This window comes from Anolis carolinensis, chromosome 1 (assembly GCF_035594765.1).
Source record: "Anolis carolinensis isolate JA03-04 chromosome 1, rAnoCar3.1.pri, whole genome shotgun sequence".
NCBI lineage: Eukaryota > Metazoa > Chordata > Lepidosauria > Squamata > Dactyloidae > Anolis > Anolis carolinensis.
Window position 1 is genome coordinate 289,824,786 of NC_085841.1, and position 25,125 is coordinate 289,849,910.

The 25,125-nt window shown below is 39.3% G+C and overlaps 1 long non-coding RNA gene across 1 annotated transcript in view; it reads right to left on the reverse strand.

Moving 5' to 3' along the window:
- The window catches only part of LOC103278162 (uncharacterized), a 67,666-nt gene extending 42,886 nt beyond the window's left edge, over positions 1–24,780 (reverse strand). Inside the window, exons 1-2 of the long non-coding RNA XR_010001982.1 lie at positions 24,193–24,780; positions 15,355–15,526 (exon numbers count right to left, since the gene is read on the reverse strand). This is a non-coding gene — a long non-coding RNA (uncharacterized LOC103278162). The remainder of the gene's footprint in view (positions 1–15,354; positions 15,527–24,192) is intronic.
- Positions 24,781–25,125: the final 345 nt, after the last annotated feature.

Sequence of the window (25,125 nt, forward strand, 5' to 3'; positions counted from 1 at the left end):
CAATCCAAAAAGAGAGGAGGAAAATAATAAATCTCTTTATTCTGCATTTAAAGAAGATTTAAATGCACACAGTACTAGAACAATACAAAAGACCAACAACCATAAAATAAAAATATAAACATCCTATAAATGGCAGTACCTAGAATATAATTAAAGAACAATGATGAAATACTCCTGGGCAGCACAAGGTTAAAAAGCCAGAACAAGTTTAAAAGTCTTCAAACTGCATTGCTAAATTGTGAAGGCAGACCTAAATATCAGCCAGAGAGAAGGATATCTGTGAGTTATATTGTCAAGTGTGGCTCATCCAACATGTCCTGAAATACAAAACTACCATAAGACTCATAGAAAATAACCCTACTATGCTATTTTTCAAAGGTAAAAAGAGATGTTTTGGGAGATGCAACTTCAAGAAGCTGCAACACCTGTGTTTTGAAAAAGTGCTGCCTGGAAAAAGACTTGCCAAAATTCCACAAATGATCTATAAAAAATCTAAGAAAGCTAATATTAAGAAGTGGTGAATGATAAACACAAATGTATGTACTTAGGCAAGTGTGCACACACTAAAATAAACAGCATCAAGGCAATTGTTATGATCTCATGATACCTATATGCATCAGATCTTATGGAAATGATATGTGAGAAATTCAAATTCCAAATTGTCATTGGTTTTCTGTTGCTTTTGTAGCTTTCTTCATTTTGGAATGTGATCATGTTTAAGCATGTTTGCTAGGATCTGCATTAGCTAACCAGACTCTGGCTGTGGCCACTCTCCAGGTCAGCATATATGGTTAGTATTAAATGAACTAGTGAGGAGGCTGCTTTGCCTTCTCTCCTAAGGGACTGTCATTATATGGCTGCAAACCCTAATGTGTATTTCCAACATATCCATGGATTAGCTGATCGGGATTAGCATGCTTTATTGTCCTACAACTTTTAAGGATTCAGTTATTCCATTTAGCTGATAACACAAGGAATAATACAATGCCTCAGAAAGAGATAATACTGTTAGAACTCCAAATTGTTGAACAGAGGTGGTTATAAAGAACCCTGCTGTCCTTGCTGCAAAAACGTCACTGGCTACTGGCTTGTAACTAAGTCCTGGTGTTGACATTTAAAAACCTACGCCAGAGCTTTGCAAACTGTGTGTCAGGACATGTTAGTATGTCAGCTGCAGTGTGTAGATGTGTCACACAAATGTAACAAGACACCTCTAAGTCTAAATGAAATAAAAAATCTAAAATACAATGAAAGACTTTCATGAACTATGTTATATCCCCATATACTTCATTATTACAATTTATGTATGTGTCTATATCTCTTATAAGGGATTGGTTTAACCTCCAGTTTGCTAATAAAACTGAATTACTGCATCACAAAATGATGCAGGTCTCAAATGTGTGTCACAAACATCAAACGTTTGGAAAACTGTGCTCTACACAGCTGAAGTCCAGACTGTCTGAAAGACTGTGGGCTCTTCCAGTTTCGTGCAAATAGGTCTGAGCTTGAGCAACAGAGCCTCTTAATTGTTACTGGTTGGCATGTTTGACACTGATTTTGCATCCACAACAGCCTCTCATGTAGTCCCTATAGAAGCCAGAAGGTTGTGAAGTGAGGAGAATGAAGGGAAGCTATAGGCAATTGGCCAGCAATCATTCTGATTTTAAAAACTGAGCTATTTGGTTGATCATCTCTTCCATCCATTTACTCACTATATAGCCTCTGGCTGTTATGAGACTCATATTGGCATGCTTCTTTTCTCAAATTCTAAAAATCTTTATTGTCAGAGAGTTTTCTGTTCCCTCCCTTCATCCAGTGATGAGGAATAGCCATTAGCCAAGAAACCTAGTGTGAACTGCAGGTATTGAACTATTTAGTAGATCCTTTAGTGTGTGTGAAGTTGTTTGTTTGGTGCAATACTTTCTGGATTTTTTTTAAAAAAAATCTTTAAAGATCTTTGAGGAGCGTTTTCATTGTGTCTTCCTATCATCACAGGAGAAAACCTTCTCTGTAGCTGCTCCTAAACTGTGGTCCTTCCTCCTGCAAGAGGCTTGGCTCCATCTGCTCTTTTTACATTGGCAGGCAAAGATATTTTTATTTAGGCAAGTTAATTTGGGTTTTTATTGTATTCATTGTTTTACTTTGTTTCAAACTGTACAAATTGTGTTTTAACAGAATTGTTTATTTTTTAAAAAAACAAAACACTTTTGTATCAAATCTATTTGTGCTCAGATCTACTCTGTTCGGTTTTTTGTAAGCCACCTTAGGTCCCATACCAAGACAAAGTCAACAGGTTAACCAATCACTCCAGTAATTAGAATATATGATGAGAGTTATCAGATCAGATCCTATTATGCAACCTTCTACCTGCATCGGGGCCTTTTCTTCCATGTTTATACAACACCCTTCCCTTGAATGTCCAATTGGCCGTGTTGCTGTTTTTTGATACCAAGTTTAAACTTCTCTTTTTATCCTGGTTTATTTTTCAAATGTATATCTACATACATGTAATCATTTTATCTCTTCAATTTGTTTTCACTTGTTGACTTGTTTAATATGTTTGTAGACTGTTTAAATAATTTTATTATTTTTAATGTGGAAGTATATTAAACCGTTTATATGGTTTTATATGTGTCTGAAAAGCCCATAGCTAGGTAGCTATAGCCAGATGCTGGGCTACAACATGTTTCTTTAAGGGATCCCTGGGAAGACTCAGAGGATGCTGCTGTCATTGAACCTTGAAATGAATTCCTTCCTCTGCAACCATTTAAAATATACATACACAGGCATCAATTGTACTTACACCCTTATATTCAACTAATAGTATGCCAGTACTGCCATTTATTTGTTTCTTAAGGAAATCATGCACAGCAGACCTAAATGAATTGATCACATTATCTGTTGCAAAGATGGAACCTGAATTTGCACTTAGTCAAACAACCTTTTGTGCCCTGGCCTTAAAATATTCAAGGTGGCAAAATGACAATAGCCCGTACATATAAATATCTTTTATTGAGTCATAGAGGATTTTCTCCAGACTAGTGATTGTCTCTGAAATTTCTTTGATATTATTTACATTCACATTCAGATTATTTTGGCACAGTTGGCCATGACTGATAAAGGAACGTAGGACCACTTCTAAGAAGAGCTGCTGCTGATTTGTTTGTAGTTTGCTCCAAGGCATCACTAACAGTCACTAACCCTAAACAGCTGCAAATCTTATCCTTTTTCCTGTACCAGTGACATTGAATATTAATCGTTCTCATCTATCCATAATAGCTCAATGTAAATTCCATTGTTAGAAGCAGAAAACTTCTGATTTCCAGATGCTACCAGATGTCCTGCTTGGAAACTTTCAAGAAGCATCTTGGGAGCATAGTAGTGCCTTATATCAAAGCAAACCATAACTCCGCCTAGCTAAGTACTTCTGCATAGACTGACCATGGCATTCCAGAGTTCAGAAGTAATTTCCCAGCCCTGTCTGAGGATGCCATGAACTGATGCTGGAATATTTTAGTTCTATGTAATCTTATCATCTGACTGATTTTAGAAATGGAAGGCTGAATTAAGTCAGGTCCAGGTCAGCCCTTCATACATGGACACTAGACCTCCCAAAGCAAATGGGGATGATTATTACAAGCTGACATTAAGCTGCTTATTCTATGTATCATACGGTTTCAGGGAGAAGACTAGTGTATAACATTCTGCAGTTTAACTTCTTTATGAAAAGTGCATCCTGTAACACTGAGCTACACTAAGGGTAACAGTAAAGGTTTTCCCCTGACATTAAATCTAGTCGTGTCTGACTCTGGGGGTTGGTGCTCATCTCCATTTCTAAGCCGAAGAGCCAGCATTGTCTGTAGACACCTCCAAGGTTATGTGGCCGGCAAGACTGCATGGAACGCCGTTACCTTTCCGTTGGAGCGGTACCTATTGATCTACTCCAGGAATGGGCGAACTCATTTATGTGTTTATTTATATTCTGCTTTTTGTCCATGGGTGGGATTCACAGGATTGTGTAGTGTACACAAAAGAAAAGAAAATATAGAAAACAAAAAACAAAAAACCAACCTACTTTTCTTATCATATGGGCAGCATTAAATTTGACAGTATATTAATTAAACTTGTAGTGATAATTAATTAATTAATTAATTGCCCATTTCTCCTTGTGACTCGAGGTGGAGTAAAATAGCCAGATAAAACAGAACACAATTAATTGTTAGATTACAAGCATTCACCATGAGTGGCATGTGCACATTCTTTTATTTCTTTTCTATAGGTAGTCCTTTCCATATCCCTGCTTTTGTGAATTACATATAGTTATGTTGGATCTTGGAGCCTCTGGTGGCACAGTGGGTTAAACCGCTGAGCTGCTTGATTTGCTGACTGAAAGGTCAGTGATTGGAATCCAGGGAGCGGGGTGAGCTTCCTGCTGGTAGCCCCAGCTTCGGCCAATCAAGCAGTTCGAAAACATGCAAATGTGAGTAGATCAATAGGTGCCACTCCAGCGGGAAGGTAACAGCACTCCATGCAGTCACGCCGGCCACATGACCTTGGAGGTGTCTACAGGCAACGCCGGCTCTTCGGCTTAGAAATAGAGATGAGCACCAACTCCCAGAGTTGGACACAAGTAGACTTAATGTCAGGGGGAAACCTTTACCCTTACTATGTTGGATCTTGGCCACTTGTAAGGACCACAACTGACATATAAACATGTCCAAAATGTATTTTTATTTACCCTTTAAGAGCAAATAGTAGCTCTTAATGTGATTATTTGAAGGCTAAGTAAATACATTTATATTGAAGGAAAAATGATATAATCAAGATTTAATCAAAATTACAAATTTTATCATAAATCATAATTTTATGTACATCATTCAAATTGTAACCACTCCATAATAACTCACTGCTAACATTACCAAAGTGCAGAATTGGAAATCTTACTTGAAGTTTCTTTTGTAATATCATGATACATCTCTACTATTGGAATTTTTAATCCTTTTAAGAGTGTACTGTATACCAAAATGCAAAAAAAATCATTATAATCTGTTATGGATTAACTGAATACATTTTTTGAGGGGAGGGAATACTTTGTTGTTCCCTGCAAGAGGACATGTCAAAAGGTTTGGAGTCAAACTAGGTTTCCATGGATTCTCCATTCTTCTTCAAGCTCCAGAATAAAGTTCATGAATGGCATCAGTCAGGGCTAGACTAGTTAATTATGCCTACACAGTTCAGAGGCAAGAGGGAATCAACATACAAATATTATCTGGGGCTGTTTTGTAGACCCACTTACCCTGGCCAATTTGATATTGACTTCCTAGATATAACCATCAAAAATGTTCTTGATCACAACCCCTTAACTGTATGGTAAATATCATGTTTTTTCAGGTACCCTCTAGCTCAGTGGTTCTCAACCTGTGGGCCACAGCACAGTAGTGAGCCACAGGAACAAAAATCCAGTCCGCAAACCTCCTTCCTCTTTATTTATTTTGTTAATTTTATTTCCGATCCTTTCCGCAGAGCTGATCATTGCATTGGATAGACCACATCAGCTCTAGATTCTTAAATATGGTTTTCTGTGGGCGAGCAGATGGTGACTACTGGATGGCATATGTTCTGTATCAGAAACTAGAGCTGATATAGTCTATCATGCAATTTTCTGAATCAGCACCCCAAATAACCAGACCGAAGGGAAAGTTGACCAAAAACTGATTTGTAACCCTTTTGGTACTCGTGCTGGAGACTGGTCCCTGGTCAAGTGGGCCCTGGTCAAAGTGAGCCCTGGTCCAAAAAATCACTGCTCTAGCTTTAAAGAAAACCAGCATTTTTAATGACTTGAGCATTGTACTAAGGGTACATCTATGCTATAAAATTAATGCCTTGTCACCACTTTAACTGCCATGTTCAATGCAATGGAACCATGGAAGTTATAGTTTGGTGAGGCACCAGCACTCTTTGGCAGAGTAGGCTAAAAACTTTATAAATCCACAAGTCATGTAATTCCATAGCATTGAGCCATGGCAATTACAATGGTATCAAACTGAATTAAGTCTACAGTGTAGATGCATCCTATGACTCTGGAAGACCAATGTTCAGATCCCCATTTGATCATGACCTAGGTAAATCCCATTGAGTGACCTAGGTAAATCTCTCAGCCTCAGAGGAAGGTTGTGACTAACCTCCATTAAATAAATCTTGCCCAGATAACCATGTGATAGGTTTGCCTTCGGGTCAGCATAAGTCAGAAACGATTTGAAGTCACAAAACAATAGCTAGCTTTTTTAAAAGCCTTCAAGTGCAGCAATTCACAACCTGGAAATGGTACTGTTATGAATGGCAGGGCCTGTGGCCCTCCTGGCAGAAAAAACACTGAGAGGAGGCAGAATTGCCATTTAAATTTCACATTTGTATGAAAGGCAGGAAAAGGAAAGACTGGAGCCTCCAATGAAGAGTGCTGTTATTATTGACAAGCTGTTGGGAATTGTTAGCAAAGGTTCACCAGCCTGCGGATGCATGCTCACCAAAATAAGTGCCGGTAATTAGAGTATCAGCCTAACTTGACCAGGAAGGGGCTGCTCATTTTAACAAGGGCAGAGGCTTCTTACAAAAAAGTGATAATGGAGATGCGATTGACAACAAAGATACACACCGGTGCCGCAACATTTCTCCCTTTGTCTTCAGACAGATCACAAGAAGCATGTGCACATCAAACAGAGAGAAAATCACTGTTTCCTAGTGTTGAAGGATGTTCTGACTATTGATCCCCCAACTATGTATGGTGCTGACATTGACGATGAATAAAGTTTGGATTTTTTTCTCTAAACAATGCAACAGGTAAAGATGTTAACAGACTTACTTCATATGCCCCCCCTTTTTTTCTTCCTTGAGATGAGCCCTATAGTCTGTAAATAACATTTTTTAATTTCAAGTTTGTTCAATATCTATATTTCTTCCAACCCCTTCCACTCACATTAGATAATTTCAATTTTTATTGGGGGAGAAAACCATCCCCTCAAACCTAACTATGTTACTTTGACCTCTTTGGGAGGCCTGGGTAAGTTGTGAAAATTCTGGGCCACAATTCTTAAGAAGGAAACTTCACGTTCTTTCCGCTTCACTTAGCCTTCACATGTCTGAGGCAGTTAACGCCGCTGCCCCATAGTCTGTGTGGCAGGAGCTGTGTGCTGGCTGTGGCATCTATTGTTTGAATTTTTCCTCTCGTTAGTCCCCTTGACCTTTTATTGTCTTACTCCTAAAGTGTCAGGTCAGATTTAGTGTAAGGTCTCCCTTCACTAAGAACTCTTTTCCTTTCGTGGATCACTAAGCAGGACAATTGCTCTATCCTTCTTTTCAGGGTCTATTGTGGAACACCCCTCCTGAGCTGAGAAAGGTTTGATTCAGTGGGAAACCATTTTGGTCAAACAGAAGCCTGACTATGTGTTCTTTAAGGAACTCTGTCTTAATCACTGACTTTTTTTTTATCTTGGATATGAAGAGGATTCAGGAGATCAAAAGGCTTGGGAGTACATGGGTTTGAACACAATTTTCCTAGAAATAATGGGAAACTTCCACTGAAAAATGAGCTCCGTTACAATAGGCAAACAAGAAGGAATGCTATGTTGGGTTCCCATAGCATTTTGAATCATCGAGTCTTTGGTGATTTCCATGGGGAAAAGAAACAGGAGATGGCAGCTGGAACAAGAACCAAACAAAATAATTCATTGTCCACATAAAGTGAAGCTTTAATGGGGGGAAAGGTAACGTAAGAGGCTGGGCTACCAGTCAAAAGAATTATTTAGTGTGATGGTTTACTGATGAGGAAATCCATAATGTTTCATAACATGCTACTATCAGAATCTAATTTGCTCTTGGTCCTCTTGGCAGCTTTTGATACTGCTGGCTATGGTATCCTTCTGGACAATTCATCTGTAGTGGAGGCACAGATTTATTGTGGCTCTGGTCATTACTGCAGGACTGCTGTCATCAAAAATGCTCTTTGGTGATTTTAGTTCCCTCTAAAATTTACAATCTTCACAAACCTGGTGCCCTCAGATAGGATTGATAGCTATGATCTATTCTAGAGAATGAGAGAAGGCTGCTTATTACGTATCACAAGATTCTGTTATGTTCCAACCAGGACAAGCTTCTTGACATATGTGCTGAAGTTTCATAATTATAGAAATACTACTTTATTTTTGATTTCCTAATCATACCAGGAAAGGAACAGAAAATCTTGAACCAGCATCAGGAAAACATTTGGGGTGAATAAATTGAGGCTTAATTTAAATCACTGGAGATAAAACCAGTTGTGAACCTGTCACCCCATGCCCCACATCGCCCGGCTTCCCCCCTACCTCATTCCACAGGGGGAAGCATCCGCTATCTGACTCCCCCCCCTCCCCCCCCCCCCCCGTTGATCCCAATGCAACACAGGAAACCTCCTCTGCTCTGTCCTTTTGTCCAATGGGAACATCTGGGTTAGAATCCAGACCATGAATGGAGGACTCATGAGAGCACAAGCCTGGACCCAACCTTTTATATTTTGGAATCTATACTTCTACAAGTTAGGGCATGCACATTTTGTGATTGGCATATATATTTGAAAAGATATAGTGCTATCCTATGAGTTCAAAGAATCATGAGTACACAAAAACCTCCACAGGCTCTGGAAGTAACAGGAATACTATAGCAACTGTTTATATGTATATATTTTAACCTTTTTTTTTCCTCCCCCTTTTTTCGTTTTGTTTTTTGGTTTTGTTTTTGTTTGTTTGCTTCTTTGTTATTTTTGACTTTTCTTCTTTACTTGCTCTCCTTGCGCCCCTTACACCTTCTTTCACATTGTCTGTGTATATTGTTCAGTTGCTTTTATTGTATCCAGAAAAGACGATTCTTGTCATAATAAGAACTGTATCAAAGTTGCTCACAAAACTTACAATAAAAATTATTTTTTTTAAAAAAATAAACCTTTCTAGCTATTCATTCATGACTAGGCACTGCTATTTCTATTTCTATTAATTCTCAAATTGGCCAAAAGCTTTTTATTTTAATTTAAAATAACTAAATTAGCAAATATCCATTAATATTTCATTAATTATTATTACATTTGTTATAATTCCATTTCCTACATTGGTTATACTATATTTGCATTATACATAATTGAATTTTGAATGTACTTACATTTACTTTAATTAATATGATACTATCAATACTGAACTAAATTGACTATGACATTAACTGTTCCATGGGCTGCAATACACGTAGTTCATTTTCCCATTAACACTGGTACATTAGTTTGCTGTCACTTTTCAATAGTATACCATGTCATTTAAAAATATCCTGTAAACGGATACATAAAAGGTTTAGGGTAGCACTTTGCCTACTGTTGCATTAATTATTCAGAACAAGGATGAATACTCAGTGTTGAGATGCATGTTTATTTTTTATATTTTATTTTACTTTTACTGCTTAGCGATAACAGTTTGGGATAACAGAAGGACAATATCTATTGTGTCTTTCATTGAATTTCATTTCCTCTATCTATTCACATCTTTCAGACATTTGCAACCTTTTGTAATTGTTAAGCAGTTCTGGACCTTAACTATGCTGGCATTTATTTCTGAGAGGATAGGAAAAAGTGATCCAAGCATTTCCTATTGGCTCTGAATCTAGAAACACCTGCTCAAATCATGAGTGGCTAGTTGGCTGTGTTCTGCTCTGAAAGAGTACTTTGACCTGCCCCTTAATTAAACTAAACACAGATTTACAATGAAAAGTATCAAACTTCATGGGAAAAATGCAGAAGTCTCTTAAAACATAGTCAAACAAATAAGCCTAATGAGACCTATATAGCTGCTGCCTTGGAACTTCTGGGGGGAAAGTAGAGAGGAAGCTTTGGAAAAATCTGTCACTGTAGGTCTGAGAAAGCCTTCTTGGAAACTAATGAAAAAAACTAATGCAGACCAGCTCTTCTGGTTGTCATAAAAGTATTGGAGACACTACAGACAGATAGAAGCAATTGTGCAGGGTACTCCAATTTATCATTCCCACAATGCTAACGTCACCATGGAAGCCACATCATGCAACTTAAACTGTCAATCTGTGGGTTGTTACTGTTGATATCCCTTAAGTTCTAAGAAGAGGTCAGCTATATGTTCTCAAAAACTGAAATCTACCGTTTGTCATGACCTAAGAGTACAACTCTGTCTGAGATACAGTAGCCGAGGAGCCAGTAGTGCTGGGAAAGGGGATAAAACCAAGACAAGCTTGAAGCTCCCCAGGTCTACCTCTGGCACTGGGATGACCAGATTCTCCTCTAGGAGTTCCACAATCCCTATAAGAAAAGCGCCATGTTTGACAGGAGTTCGTGGATAGGAGAAAGAGCACCAAGTCAGAGGTCTGTTCTTTTAAGGCTCCCCACTTTATGGGAAGGGGTGGAGGCTGAGAGTAGAAAGCTCAGCAGAGCCCCAGCCTCACTTAGAGCTATTTTCACTGCTCTCATCTTTTTGCTCCTCTGCAGAACCTCACTATGGCCTGAATGGAACACCACTGCCAGGACACATTGCTAAATGCCAAATGATATCTGCAAATCTACCACTGACTTCTTCAGTCTGCATTCTTAGTGGGGAGCCATGTTGAACTGTACACCTCATGGCTATAAGATCTGGCCTAATTTTTGGAGTGTCCTGTTTCTTTCCCCACTTTCTAATATATGTACACCTTAGCTGATGAGAAAGAGCGACATAACACACAGGCTTGCACACTTTTGTGCTGGCTCTAATAAGGATATTGTTCAACTCTGAATTTTGCTAGGGGGTTTTGTGATTGATAAACAGTTCTCATAAAAACAAAACAAAACCTCTGCACAGGAGTTTGATAATCTGAAAATTATCTTTGCTTGAGTAGCTAATGATTATATATACTATTGAAGTCACAAGAGGGTCTCGATGCATTCAGCAGATGTGTAAAAATTCCCCAAAGTTTGGACTGCTTTGATCCCTATCTAAGATGCATCAGTAGCAGAGCCACGAAAGCTGGTCATTGTGAAATGATCACAGACTATTCTGCCCTAACTGAAATCAAGCAAGGATTGCTCAGTGAAAATGATGGAAGATTAAGCAATGACGTCATTTGTATTTATTTAGATAAATATGGTTTCAGTTTTTCCAACAACTAACTAATTAACTAACGGTCTCTATGTGTGTGTGTGTGTGCGTGTGTGCGCGCGCGATGTCAATAAAAAAGCCAAACAGCAAATCAAGATCCACCTAAAAACAAAAAAAGTCAACTAATAAAGGTTATAGAAAACCTTAAAAATAACTATCTTATAATTACAGTGGAGAAGAGCAAACCACAGACCACCTATTACAATGCAACCTGAGCCCTGCCACATGCACAATGGAGGACCTTCGTATAGCAACACCAGAGGCACTCCAAGTGGCCAGCTACTGTTCAAAGGACATTTAGTATAATGCCAAGTTTTTTTTAACTTTGTTTGTGTTTTCAAATACATTACAACTTGTACCCTCGGCTCGCTTCTGACACAATAAATAAATAAGTGGGCCCATGATGTCTGCTGGAATTAGGTTCTAGGATGCTCTATGGATACTAAAATCCGTGTCTACTCAAGTCCCATTATATTCAGTAATGAAATGGTGTCCCTTATATTAAATGGTAAAATGAGTCTTTGTTTTTTGGATTTTTTATTTTATTTTATTTTTGATGACGGCATGTTTTCAAGCCTTGGATAGTTGATACCATAGATCTGGATGGTTGAATCCATAGAATCTGTAGATATGTAATATTTTCATAAAAATATGCAAGTATTACAATACAACCGTAACTCCACAAAAATAACTTAATTCCTTTTGAAATATTATAATAGCACTGTGACTTCACTAAATTACAAAATATTGTAGTTCAATTGTTTTTTTTAAAAAAAATATTCTAACTATAATAGTAAATGTGCCTTGGACCTGTAACTTATCACTCATTTCTAAGGCTTCCAACTTTTTTGTGTTTATATGATCTAGGTTATCTACAGGATCGCCTTCTCCCGTACAATCTGCCCCGCACAGTTAGGTCCTCAGGGGTGCATCTACTCTAACCAGCCAGATCTTGACTGGCGACCATCACCCAGAGGACCTTCTCAACCTGCCAGAAGAGCTCCAATAGCTGTTGGAATTTTAAAATCATCTAAAGATCTCTCTCTTTCAGCAGGCCTACCCTGCTAGTTTTAAGCATGAATTTTAAACTCGTGTCTTTTATTTAATCTCTGTTCTGTGTATTTTAATATGTATTTTATAGAAATATATTGTAATATGTATTTTTATAGAAATATATTATGTATATTTATAGAATTTTTACAATGTTTATGTGTTTTGATTATGCTGTGTCCTGCCTTGTGCCATGAGTTCTTCTTGTTGTATTGAATGTGGCATTTGATTCTGCCATTGTGTAAAACCGCTCTGGGTCCCCCTGGGGAGAAGAGTGATATATAAATTAAATAAATAAACAGGTAAGAAATAAAATTATTATTATTTTAAAAGGAATTTCTAAAATATTTTAACAAAAGTCTGACAACTATTTGGAAGCTATTGCTCCACATATTTTGCACTGGTAGGCTTTTCATATAATATAAGGTTTCTCATGGCTACTGATTTTATATATTATGATATCTTTTTTAATCCAGTCTCTTTTGCTGTTAACAGCAATTGTTAGTAAAATGCTTACTGGCTAATCACTGATAAATTAAGCACAAGATGTTGATGTACACTATTCTATTCAGAAAACTTTACAATAAAATATAAACATATACTTTCAGAACAGTTGATGCATGTCCTAGAGTTGTACACTTCTTATTCTCTGGAAGCACGTAACACACTACTGTATGCAGGAACATTGGCATCTCTACAAAGTCATTTGTTTCAGGGAGGTTCCTTCTGCTCCAAAGGATTATCCATCATTTTCAATTTTCCGTTCCAAAATGCAGTTGACAAAGGGTCACTTCCTTGTTTCACATGACTCTATGACTGGGAATTCTGAGCTAAAGATTCAGTGTTGCACCGATAAAATGGTTGATGCACCACTGAAATCAACAAACCATTTCCCACTTTACGACAGCCAAGGGCCTGGTCCAAAAGGAATGCGCTCTTATTTAAGATTCAATTCAAATGTGAGTCAAAGAAGCAGAAGCAGTGATGGAAAAGGCAATTAATGAGGTCTACAGTTTTAGTATTTTTAAGCCCTGTTTTCAATATAATAAGATGGTTATTTTAAGTATAGAAGCTTTACAGATGTGATTATTCTAGAAACAAGGTCCCAAAGTGATGCATGTTTTAAATGGTACCAAAAACATGCAGCCTGCATGCTACACAGCAGGGCAGAAATGATGCCATTCTCAAGTAATCCTGTTACAATCCGCTCCTTTGCAGACATGTTGCTTTATAAACATGACCACCCTGGGCACCTTTTGGAAAAGTCTGTTCAAAGTTTATTTAACACTGACTTTGGGTTAGATTTACAGCTTTTGGACTTGTTAGCCAGCAAATAACATAAGGGCTTTCAGTATACAGCTTTTAACATGGTGACATTGCCTTTCATTTAACATAAGTGATTGTATATGTTAGACTGTCAAATCACTGTACATAGCTTTTTGTGGTCAGGGACTTGTTTTATCATAGAATTTTGCTGAACCACTTCCAAACCAGAACTCCCATGTGTCTAATTATATTGTATTTCCATTATATAAACTTTATTCTTTAAGACCCAAAAACATATGAAATAATGATGGGAATAAGCCTTTCCTATCCCGCCTCCTCTTATTTGTGGGAAGAAATGTTTACAGAAAAGTTCCAAAGGTTGTCATTAAAGTACAGGTAAGACAGATGGACCATCTCGTGAGCATAATCTGCCAAGAACTTTGAACATCCCTCTTCAGGAAAGGCTGAATTTCAAGCTGATACAAAAAAGATGCACGACATTCCAGGGAGAAAAACAAGCTTGTTGCTGGAAACTGCTCCCTTTCAGCTGCAATCCTGATCAACAACATCCATGTAGAAAAGAACTATTTAGGTCAAGGCAAGTTCCCATACAACATTTTGCAACTGAGATGGCAACCAGAGAAATATCAACAGGAATGTCTGGTATGTGTAAAGTTGTTCCCATCAAGAGAAAACAAAAACACAGGCCAACAGTGTTAAACTTGTACCTGCCTGGGTATTCTTCCTGCTCTCAAGTCAGCATTTTAGCACCAGACTGGATATTTGACAGAAAATCCCTAAAAGGAATGACTGAGCCAGCTTGAGGCCAAATAGTCTCTTGACTAAAGGCAGGATCTTATGTAATATACAATTTGAAGCTGCAATCAATGGTCTCAAAAGTTCTTTCAATGCATTAGGGAACTTTCAAAGTCAGTTTGAGTTCTCTTGGACCCAGACTGAGGGGGGAAATGTGACACTGAGTATTAAGCATGTTTTGCTATTTACTTATTTTTACTTAATTAACATAAAGGTGTAATTACGGCTTGCTCATTTTTGATGACCGTCATAACTAATTATTTTACTGACCAGTTATAAAATGGTTTTGCTGTGTACCTTGAATTCTGTTCAAACATACGATAACCCTAAGGTGAGCCTGTCATGGAGTTTCCTGAAGCAAAGTGTGTTTTACTTGCACAAGATACTGGTAGGTTTTTTGTGACTGTGCAGGGAATCAAACAGTTCTCTAGAGGTGGAATCCAATGCTAAAACCACTACACTGTGCTAGCTTCAAAAAAAGGCCGGCTATGGTAATCAGCCCAGAATTATCCATTTTTAGACCCATGTACTAGATTTTAAACATCAGTTCTGTTGACAATATTGACTTTTGTCGTTGATTGCTTTGCAAGGGGTAGGGGGAGAAGTGCATGCTCAGATCAGATATGTTGATGTAAATTTCACATTTTTAAGTATAGTATTAATGGCTTACTCCCTCTGAATCCACAAATATTTTTCTAATGCTATGGTTGTGCTTAATTTTAAAACTTTTAAAAAGATTAAATTAGCACGAATCTCTTAATATATTCTCTTGTAAGAAAAATATTGAAAAAGAAGTATGAAAACTCCTGAACTCCCTCAAAGTATAGCTATGCTATCAGTCAAAGTGTTTATCTGTTAGTCAGTCTGCTAGGCTATACAAATCTACATGTTTGATCAGAGTCACCAAACATGGTGTGCTATGGCAGGATCAAAACCAAAACTAAATAACATGGTGAGATTTTGAACTGTCAACAAACATAATGACCACAGATGATATATATAACTTTATAGTAGGCAATGAAATAGACATTGAAACAATTCAAGATTTTCATACCTTGTTTCAGTCATTAATTAGAATTGCGATGCTAGACAAGAAATCAGAAGAATGCTAGGACTGGAAAGGACAATTATGAAGGAGCTAGATTCTCTTCCTCTCCACAGCAGAGCTATTGATAACAGGGTGACTTGAAGGTGTCTCATCCATAGGATCACTGTAAGTCGACAACCTAAAAACAGGGGGGAAATACATAGTAACCACTGTGTAAAAATTGTCAAAAAAGAGGAAATGTATCATTTTAAGAAGAAATAGAGGACATACGATTGCATAAAATATGTACATTAGATAATACAAATTTTATTTTAATTATGTGAATAATGAAAATAAATTAATCATAGAAAGCAGAATTTCACTGAGATGTTTCGAACTAACATGAAAATATTCTGCAACGCAGAACATCTGGCTAGAGAACAACAATACCACTAAATGTAAGTAGAACTTAGGTTACCCTTCTGGTTCAGGCCCCAATCCATCTCCTACCTTCTACCCAAATTGGAAGACTGGTCTAGCTACAATTGCACTGAGAAGAAGAACCTCCCTGAGTTGCCCACCAATAAGAGCCACCTGCCTTCTCTCTAAGCTGGAAATGGCAGGAGAAGCAACCGAGGAAAACTAGTGTTGCATTAACCCTCCTGCAAAAAAGAAAAAAGAAAGAAAAAGACAAATTTAGCTCCAAATACACTGTATGGGACAATGGCAACATGTTTGTGCCTGGACCATAGCCAGAAAAAAAATTGTGGGGGGGGGGGGGGGTGTGTGAAACTTGTTTTTAGCAAATCATGAAGAGTAGTTCCTTAACACAAAATCAAAATCAGTAGTTCCTTAACACAAAATCATATCTCAGATTATTTCAAGAGAACCCATACAGTGATGGGACTATAGCAGCAGGCCAAAAACTATCTACAGCCTTAGCTAATGCTAAGAAAGACCGTTGGATAGAGCTGCTTGAGAACCTGGACATGTCCAAGAGTAGCCGAAAAGCCTGGCAATTGCTGAGACGCCTGGATAGTGACCCTCTGGTCAACCCTGGACACGCGAACGTGACACCAGATCAGATAGCTCACCAGCTAATTCAGAATGGGAAAACCAACTGCAGCAGAATAAAGATGAAAATCAACAGGGTGCCAGAACTTGAAACCCACCAGTTGTCTTCTCCTCTAAACCTGAATGAACTCAGAGAAGCCATCAAGCGATGTAAGACTGGTAAAGCACCTGGCCTAGATGACCTGATGATGGAGCAAATCAAACACTTGGGGGCCAAAGCTGAAAACTGGCTTTTGAAATTCTACAATCAATGCCTGGCACACAAACAGATTCCCAGAGAATGGAGGAAAACTAAGATAATTGCCATCTTAAAACCTGGTAAAGATGCCTCCAATGCCAGGAACTATCGACCAATCTCCCTCTTATGTCATCTATATAAAGCCTATGAGAGGATGCTGTTAAATCGACTAGGACCTGTTATCGAACCCAAGCTTATTGCACAACAAGCAGGTTTCAGACCAGGGAAAAACTGTACAGGTCAAATTCTTCATCTGACTGAACATATCGAGCAGAGCCGGCCCTAGATAATTTTCAAGTGTAAGCGAACAGAATTTTGGTGCCCCCTCCCGAATTTTGCCATCCCCCCCCCGAATTTTGCCACCCCCCAAAAAAACCAATAGCTCAAAAATAAAAGTATAGCAGAGTCTCACTTATCCAACATTCTGGATTATCCAACACATTTTTGTAGTTAATGTTTTCAATATATCGTGATATTTTGGTGCTAAATTCGTAAATACAGTAATTACTACATAGCATTACTGCGTATTGAACTACTTTTTTCTGTCAAATTTGTTGTATAACATGATGTTTTGGTAATTAATTTGTAAAATCATAACCTAAATTGATTTTTAATAGGCTTTTCCTTAATCCCTCCTTATTATCCAAGATATTCGCTTATCCAAGCTTCTGCCGGCCTGTTTATGTTGGATAAGTGAGACTCTACTGTATTGCTACATTCACACTTGCCTCAAACAGACAAGAACTCTTTCTCCCACCCTGGACATTATTCCACAGATAAATAAACCCCACTTGCCTTTCTTCCTGAATCCTACAGACCAGAAGTAGGGAACTTTATTTTTTGATTTTATTTTATTTTTACATTTTCCCCCTTTTTATTTTTTCTCTTTTTCTTTTGTCTTTTGGCGTTGCCATGTTTCTTTTATCATATATATGTAAAACCTGAATAAATATTTTAAAAGAAGAAGAAGTGGTTTAATAAAGCTATATGAAGTTATCTGAACCAACTCTGTACCCACATATTCAACCATCAATAGCTTGAAAATATTTTTTCAATCCAAAAGGACATCATTTCACTAACCCACTGGAGACATGATAGTTACCTTTATGCAGGATGACTTGAAAGAAAAAAAGAGGAGAGACTTGAGAGAGAAAAAAGGACCTGTCCTAACAGATGACTATCCAGCCTCTGCTTTAAAAAAGCACCAGATAGGCAGATAAGCAGACTCCCAGGCAAGGAGATACAATTAAAACCCTCCCGACAGATGGCCATCCAGCCTCTGCTTTAAAAAAACACCAGATAAGCAAACTTCCCCAGATTCCCAAGCAAGGAGATACAATTAGAACCCTCCCAATAGATGGCCATCCAGCCTCTGCTTTAAAAAAGCACCAGATAAGCAGATAAGCAGACTCCCAGGCAAGGAGATACAATTAGACCCCTCCCAATAGATGGCCATCCAGCCTCTGCTTTAAAAAAGCACCAGGGAAGGAAATTTCCTCAGACTCCCAGGCAAGGAGATACAATTAGACCCCTCCCAATAGATGGCCATCCAGCCTCTGCTTTAAAAAAGCACCAGGGAAGGAAATTTCCTCAGACTCCCAGGCAAGGAGATACAATTAGAACCCTCCCAATAGATGGCCATCCAGCCTCTGCTTTAAAAAAACACCAGATGAGCAAATAAGGAGACTCCCAGGCAAGGAGATACAATTAGAACCCTCCCAATAGATGACCATCCAGCCTCTGCTTTAAAAAAAAGCACCAGATAAGCAGATAAGCATACTCCCAGGCAAGGAGATACAATTAGAACCCTCCCAATAGATGGCCATCCAGCCTCTGCTTTAAAAAAACACCAGATAAGCAAACTTCCCCAGATTCCCAAGCAAGGAGATACAATTAGAACCCTCCCAATAGATGGCCATCCAGCCTCTGCTTTAAAAAAGCACCAGATAAGCAGATAAGCAGACTCCCAGGCAAGGAGATACAATTAGACCCCTCCCAATAGATGGCCATCCAGCCTCTGCTTTAAAAAAGCACCAGGGAAGGAAATTTCCTCAGACTCCCAGGCAAGGAGATACAATTAGACCCCTCCCAATAGATGGCCATCCAGCCTCTGCTTTAAAAAAGCACCAGGGAAGGAAATTTCCTCAGACTCCCAGGCAAGGAGATACAATTAGACCCCTCCCAATAGATGGCCATCCAGCCTCTGCTTTAAAAAAGCACCAGGGAAGGAAATTTCCTCAGACTCCCAGGCAAGGAGATACAATTAGAACCCTCCCAATAGATGGCCATCCAGCCTCTGCTTTAAAAAAAAGCACCAGATAAGCAGATAAGCAGACTCCCAGGCAAGGAGATACAATTAGAACCCTCCCAATAGATGGCCATCCAGCCTCTGCTTTAAAATAGCACCAGATAAGCAGATAAGCAGACTCCCAGGCAAGGAGATACAATTAGAACCTTTACAACAGATGGCCATCCAGCCTCTGCTTTAAAAAAGCACCAGATAAGCAGATAAACAGACTCCCAGGCAAGGAGATACAATTAGAACCCTCCCAATAGATGGTCATCCAGCCTCTGCTTTAAAAAAGCACCAGATAAACAGATAAGAATACTCCCAGGCAAGGAGATACAATTAGAATCCTCCCAATAGATGGCCATCCAGCCTCTGCTTTAAAAAAGCACCAGATAAGTAGATAAGCAGACTCCCAGGCAAGGAGATACAATTCCCTATAGATGGCCATCCAACTTCTTTCTCCCACTGTGGACCTTCTACAGATATATAAACCCCACTTACTTAGCTTCCAACAGACCTCAAAACCTCTGAGGATGCCTGCCACAGGCCCCTGAGGGCGAGCGAAGGGCCTGGAGGCCGGGAGAAGGCCCCGTTGGGTGGATCCAGGCCTCGGAGGCCGGGAGAAGGCCCAGGAGGGCGGATCCAGGCCTCAGAGTTTGGGGGGGGGGGGGAGAGAGAGAGAGAGAGAGAGAGAGAGAGAGAGAGAGGGAGGGAGGGGGGGAGGGAGGGGGGGGAGGGAGGGAGGGAGAGAGAGAGAGAAGCAGGGAGGGGGGAGAGAGGAGAGAGGAGAGAGAAGGGAAGAAAAAGCCATGCCTGCCGCTGCCGAACATGGAAGGCTTCAACTGAGGCCTATCGCATTAGCCGTTGACGGAGCCAGTGGTCCCCGCGGGGGGGGGGGGGGGGCGCTCAATGGCGCCCCTGGGGACCTGCGCCCCAAGCGGGGGCTTCATTGGCCTCCATATTGAACCGGCACTGATATCGAGGAAGGCTATGAGAAAGGCTGCATTACGGGAACAGCCTTTGTGGACCTTACAGCAGCCTATGACACGGTGCAACATAGAAAAATGCTGCATAAAGTCTACCATATCACCCAGGACTTTGACTTTACAAAAACTGTCCAGACCCTCTTAGAAAACCGCAGTTTCTATGTGGAGTTTCAGGGCCAGAAAAGCAGATGGAGGAGGCAAAAAGAATGGTTTACCCCAAGGCAGCGTTCTTGCACCAACCTTATTTAATATCTTCATGAACGATCAGCCACAACCACCACTCACAAAGAGCTTTATATATGCTGATGACCTTGGCCTTACAACACAAGCAAAAGATTTTGAAACAGTTGAAAAGCAACTCACCAATGCCTTGAAAGATCTCTCCAGCTACTACAAAGAGAACCACCTGAAGCCTAACCCTGCCAAGACACAAGTGTTTGCTTTCCACCTACGTAACCGCGAAGCCAACAGGAAACTGAAAGTTACTTGGGAAGGCCAAGAGCTCGAACACTGTTTCCATCCTAAATACCTTGGTGTCACCTTAGACCGAACACTAACATATAGGAAACACTGCATGAACACCAAGCACAAAGTAGCTGCACGCAATAACATCCTGCGGAAACTGACTGGCAGCGCATGGGGAGCAGACCCACAAGTAATAAGAACATCAGCCCTGGCCTTGTCTTTCTCAACTGCAGAGTATGCCTGTCCTGTCTGGTACAAGTCTGCCCATGCAAAGCAGGTGGACATAGCACTGAATGAAACATGCAGAATCATCACGGGATGCCTTAAACCTACACCTGTTGATAAACTCTACAAGTTAGCTGGCATCGCCTCTCCTGACGTGCGACGGGAAGTTGCTGCTAACGGTGAGAGAAAAAAGGTCGAACATTGTGAAAGCCACCCACTGCATGGCTATCACCCTCCTCCCACCAGACTCAAATCAAGTAAGGGCTTCATGAGAACCACCACTCCTCTTGATGTTCCTCCAGCAGCAGCAAGGGTGTCCCTCTGGGCAGCTAAACCTGGCAATTCTAACTGGATGGCCCCCCAAGAGGGTCTTCCTCCAGGGGCAAACCAAGAATGGGCAACTTGGAAGTCCCTGAACAGACTCAGAAGTAGAGTGGGCAGATCAAAAGACAACTTGGCAAGGTGGCACTACCTGGAGGAATCCTCCACCTTGTGTGACTGTGGAGCTGAACAAACAACTCAGCACATGTATGCTTGCCCACAATGCCCTGCCTCATGTACGGAGGAGGAGTTGTTTAAAGCTACAGTCAATGCGGTTGCTGTTGCCCGCTTTTGGTCCAAAACTATTTAGTTGCTTGTGATTTCTTTTCTTTCTTTTTTTCTCCATTATTTGAAATGTATTTGTTGTACAATGCTTTTGACACAAAATAAATATAAAACAAAATCATTTAGAAATCAGGCTCCATCGATAAACTTCAGTGGACACTCATGGGGATTTGGTTAACCAGTTAAAATTCATGAGTAAATTTGTAGCAAATTCATGAGTTTTTTTTAACCTGAAAATTGTTGGGGGGGGGGGGTTTGAATCCCTAACACACACACACACACACACACACACACACACACACACACACACACACTGGCTAGAGCCTTGTTTTGTAGCATTCCTCTCCGCCACCCCCTGAGGACATTTGGGGACATTCTGAGCCAAAAATATAATTTTTAATCAATTTCACAAAATTTTATTTTGATCCCCAAGGGAGCCAGAGAGGTTCAAACACCTGCCAATTCCATCTGCTCTCTCTAGAGATAATTCGAAAGGCTTCTGGAACAAAAGGTTTTTGAAAAGAATTGTAAAAAGTTGTTTTGATCCTGGATGGATCCCCTACAGACCACACTCTGCTCCAAACCCTGTCCTACCCATGCACAACACCTACAGGAGAAGGAAAGGGCATAAAGAAATGGAGAGTGGCACATGTTCAGAAGGAAGTGAAAAAGCGGACTCCAAACAGCAAAAATAGAAAAGCAGAAGAGGATCTACAAACTAATAAGGGTTGTGTGGCACCAGTGGCCACAAGGACCTCAGCCAGGACAAGACAGAAAATACTGCTTCCCAGAAGGGTTTCTAGTGTTGAGGTCTTTTTGGATTGCCATGTAAATGGGCAGTACAACATAGACACAGAGGTCAGATCTTTTAAACCTCATTGCTCTTGAGGCCATGATGTTAACCATACTTTTCTCCTACATAACTGAATAACTGGTTGGTGATATTAATGTCCATTAATGGGATATAAAGTTTGACCTTTGTGAGGAAGAAATGTACAAATTAAGGGAAAGTAGACAAGAAAGAGGCCACATTTATTTATTTATTTTCAGTTTTCCCAGGTGGCATCTCAGCTATGGAGGCTTAACTGGTGCCTATGCTGTGGTCTTTCTAGTATCGAGTGAAAATCTTATTTTCTCAGGACATTCAGTTGTATATTTGTTATATATTTTATTTCTGACACTAATTGCCTTCCCAATTTCCTGGTGTCTATTTTGATTTTCTGCTATTGTGTCCTGATTCTTTTAGGTTTTATGCTAGTTGCATTGATAGTTTTTAAAATCAATTTTGTTTGATTGAATTTGGTGCTTTATTTACAGGTTTTGGAAATTCCTAAGAGAACATAGCTGATGTGCGATTGGAAAATGTCACAATTAAATCTGTTTTGTTGATATAGAGCTAACACATAGCTCCATTTTATTTTTATTTCTAGCTTTTATTAATATTGATGTTTATTATTCTATCAGATTTTATTTTATTAAGCTACCTAGATGGGGTTTTACCCTTTAGAATAGGAATTAATGAGTAATTCCCCTTCAGACTCAACTGCTCTCCATCATAATCCATTTAGGAGCTGATAAATCACTTCTGAATACTCCATGTGTTTTTATAACTTGCATTTGAAGAATGTCCTTTCAATAGTTCAGCAGGCAACCATGGGATAAAGGTTCAACTGGAATGCAAATTTCCACATCTGGAAACAGAATGTGATTAAGGTGCTTTAAAGTATTTATATTATAGTACTCTATCTCCCAACTGGCATGTTTAACTCCATTCTCTGAATAGTAGTAGCTGGAGGGGGGAAAGGGGGGAAAATGACATGCAAAAATCATCAGACTGAAACTGTGCCTCTGAAAATAAATCACCTATGTGATATCTGTATTTAAAAACACAGATGAATTTTTGTGTTTTGTATCACTTGTTTATTTAAAATATTTTGGACTGCTTGATGGGTAACATTTGTTTTTGTTGTGTCCCTTCAACTCATTTTGAATTTATGGTGACCATAAGAAAAAAATGATAATGGGACTTTCTGGGGCTGAGAGTGTGTAACTTGGCCAATGTCACCTGGTGGATTTTTATAACTGAGTGGGATTATACCCAGGTCTCCAGAGTCATAGTCCAAGACTCAAACCACTACACCATGCTGGCTCTGCTTAATAACCATTCAGACAACAACACCCAGTGTCCCGCACACATCTTTGTCAGGTTGGTTGAAAGATTCTGTGAGTCATCACCTCAAAATTATCTTTTGCATGCTCTCCTGATAGCTACGGTTGTTAGGTTTTAGACCAGCCATTTGCCCTGAATTGGATCCTTCTAGTACTATGTAGCACAGGAGATGATAGCATCTTAAGAGCTCATGTTTCCTTGGTCCTTTACAGAAGCTTCCCCGAAGAAGTATTAATAACCTCAAAATTCTCCTCTTCTGAGCTGTCTGGCGTTCGAAAAAAATACTCTTCTCAGAATATGGAGATACACCACAATATTTTGTGGCATATTCCATTACTTCTACAACAAAATGTAATCACAACAATGGGGAGGAAAAACAGATATGGGGAGTTGTTAACTAGCATTTGTCCACTTCATTGTCATGTGAAACAAACTTGCTCAAGAGCACAGAACACTTCCAACATTGTTTTGTGAACAGGGAGTTTGTAGCAACAGATACGCTCTATCATATGATTGTTGTCAGTCATCCAAGGTCTTAATTCTAAACTTTCCCAAGAAATGTCAAGTAGCCTTCATGAAAAAAAAATATCTCTGGCCCATTTAGTGCTTGTCTAGAGACATGGGAATGAAATCTCAAGCAGCATGTCCATGATTAAGAATGCTTTCATGCATCTCCACCTGCTGGTTGGCATTTCATTAATTTCAGTCATCTAGAGGGATGATAACCATGCTGTTCTGAAGGAAAGCTCTTGTGTGGGAAACAAAGATGGGCTGAATAAATAAAGGCTCCCCTTCTAGCAGTTTAACTCACCAAATAGAAGATCATCAATGCAGCAGAATCCACTGACAATAGCCACCGTTAAGGAGGACAACCAGATGGACAGGACAAAAAAGTAGAAACCAAATGAGAACTTTACAATCCCTATTGTTACAGCAGACTTCTAAAACAAACTCAGGAATGTTTTGCAGCATTTCCAGATTTCAAACAGCTGCTCTCGTGGCTCTTTTTAAACTATCTCCTTCCTTTTTCTAGTTATTTTAAAGCACCATTTAAAAGTTCTTTTTATTAAAAGTGAAGAATATGAAGAATTGTTAACTACCACCTTCTGCTAGTCTGCGGTCCTGTATACACATTGCAACAAGTCCCTTTCAATTCACTTTTCAGCAGATATGAATTAGATTGTGCTGATAAGAGACATCCATCTGTCATCAGAGCTTGTCTCCATTTAAATACTACCCAACATGTCACATATAGAAACTATGACCAAGCAATATCAGAGTCCGGTCAAGAGGCAAACGCTCCTAATTAGAATAAAGAAGCAAGTAAGGACATGCTGCAGCAGTTTGGCTTTGCCTGAATCTACTGGGAAAGGCAAAATACTGCCTTCTCCTATTCTCTCCCATTGATAAGCTGAGTGCAAGCTACTTCTGCACCTTGAACTCAGCTTGCAGCAAATGAAGCAAGCCAAAATAGAGGACAGGGGAACTGGGACAATTAAAAAGAAGCTTGACAAGTGGAAATGACAGAGAATTTGTCCCTGCCAAACTGGGACAGTTAGGAGGTATGCATTGATATATGTGCCCAATTTCTGTCTAATTACTTGTTTATATACCTACTGACTACATTTTTGTACTGTCCAATATTCCCTGCTTTCTACACATTTAATAAAATAGAAGTATAACCATAAAAAATGAGAGCCAGCATTGTTTGACTAGGACACTAGGATGCCACAATTATAATTCC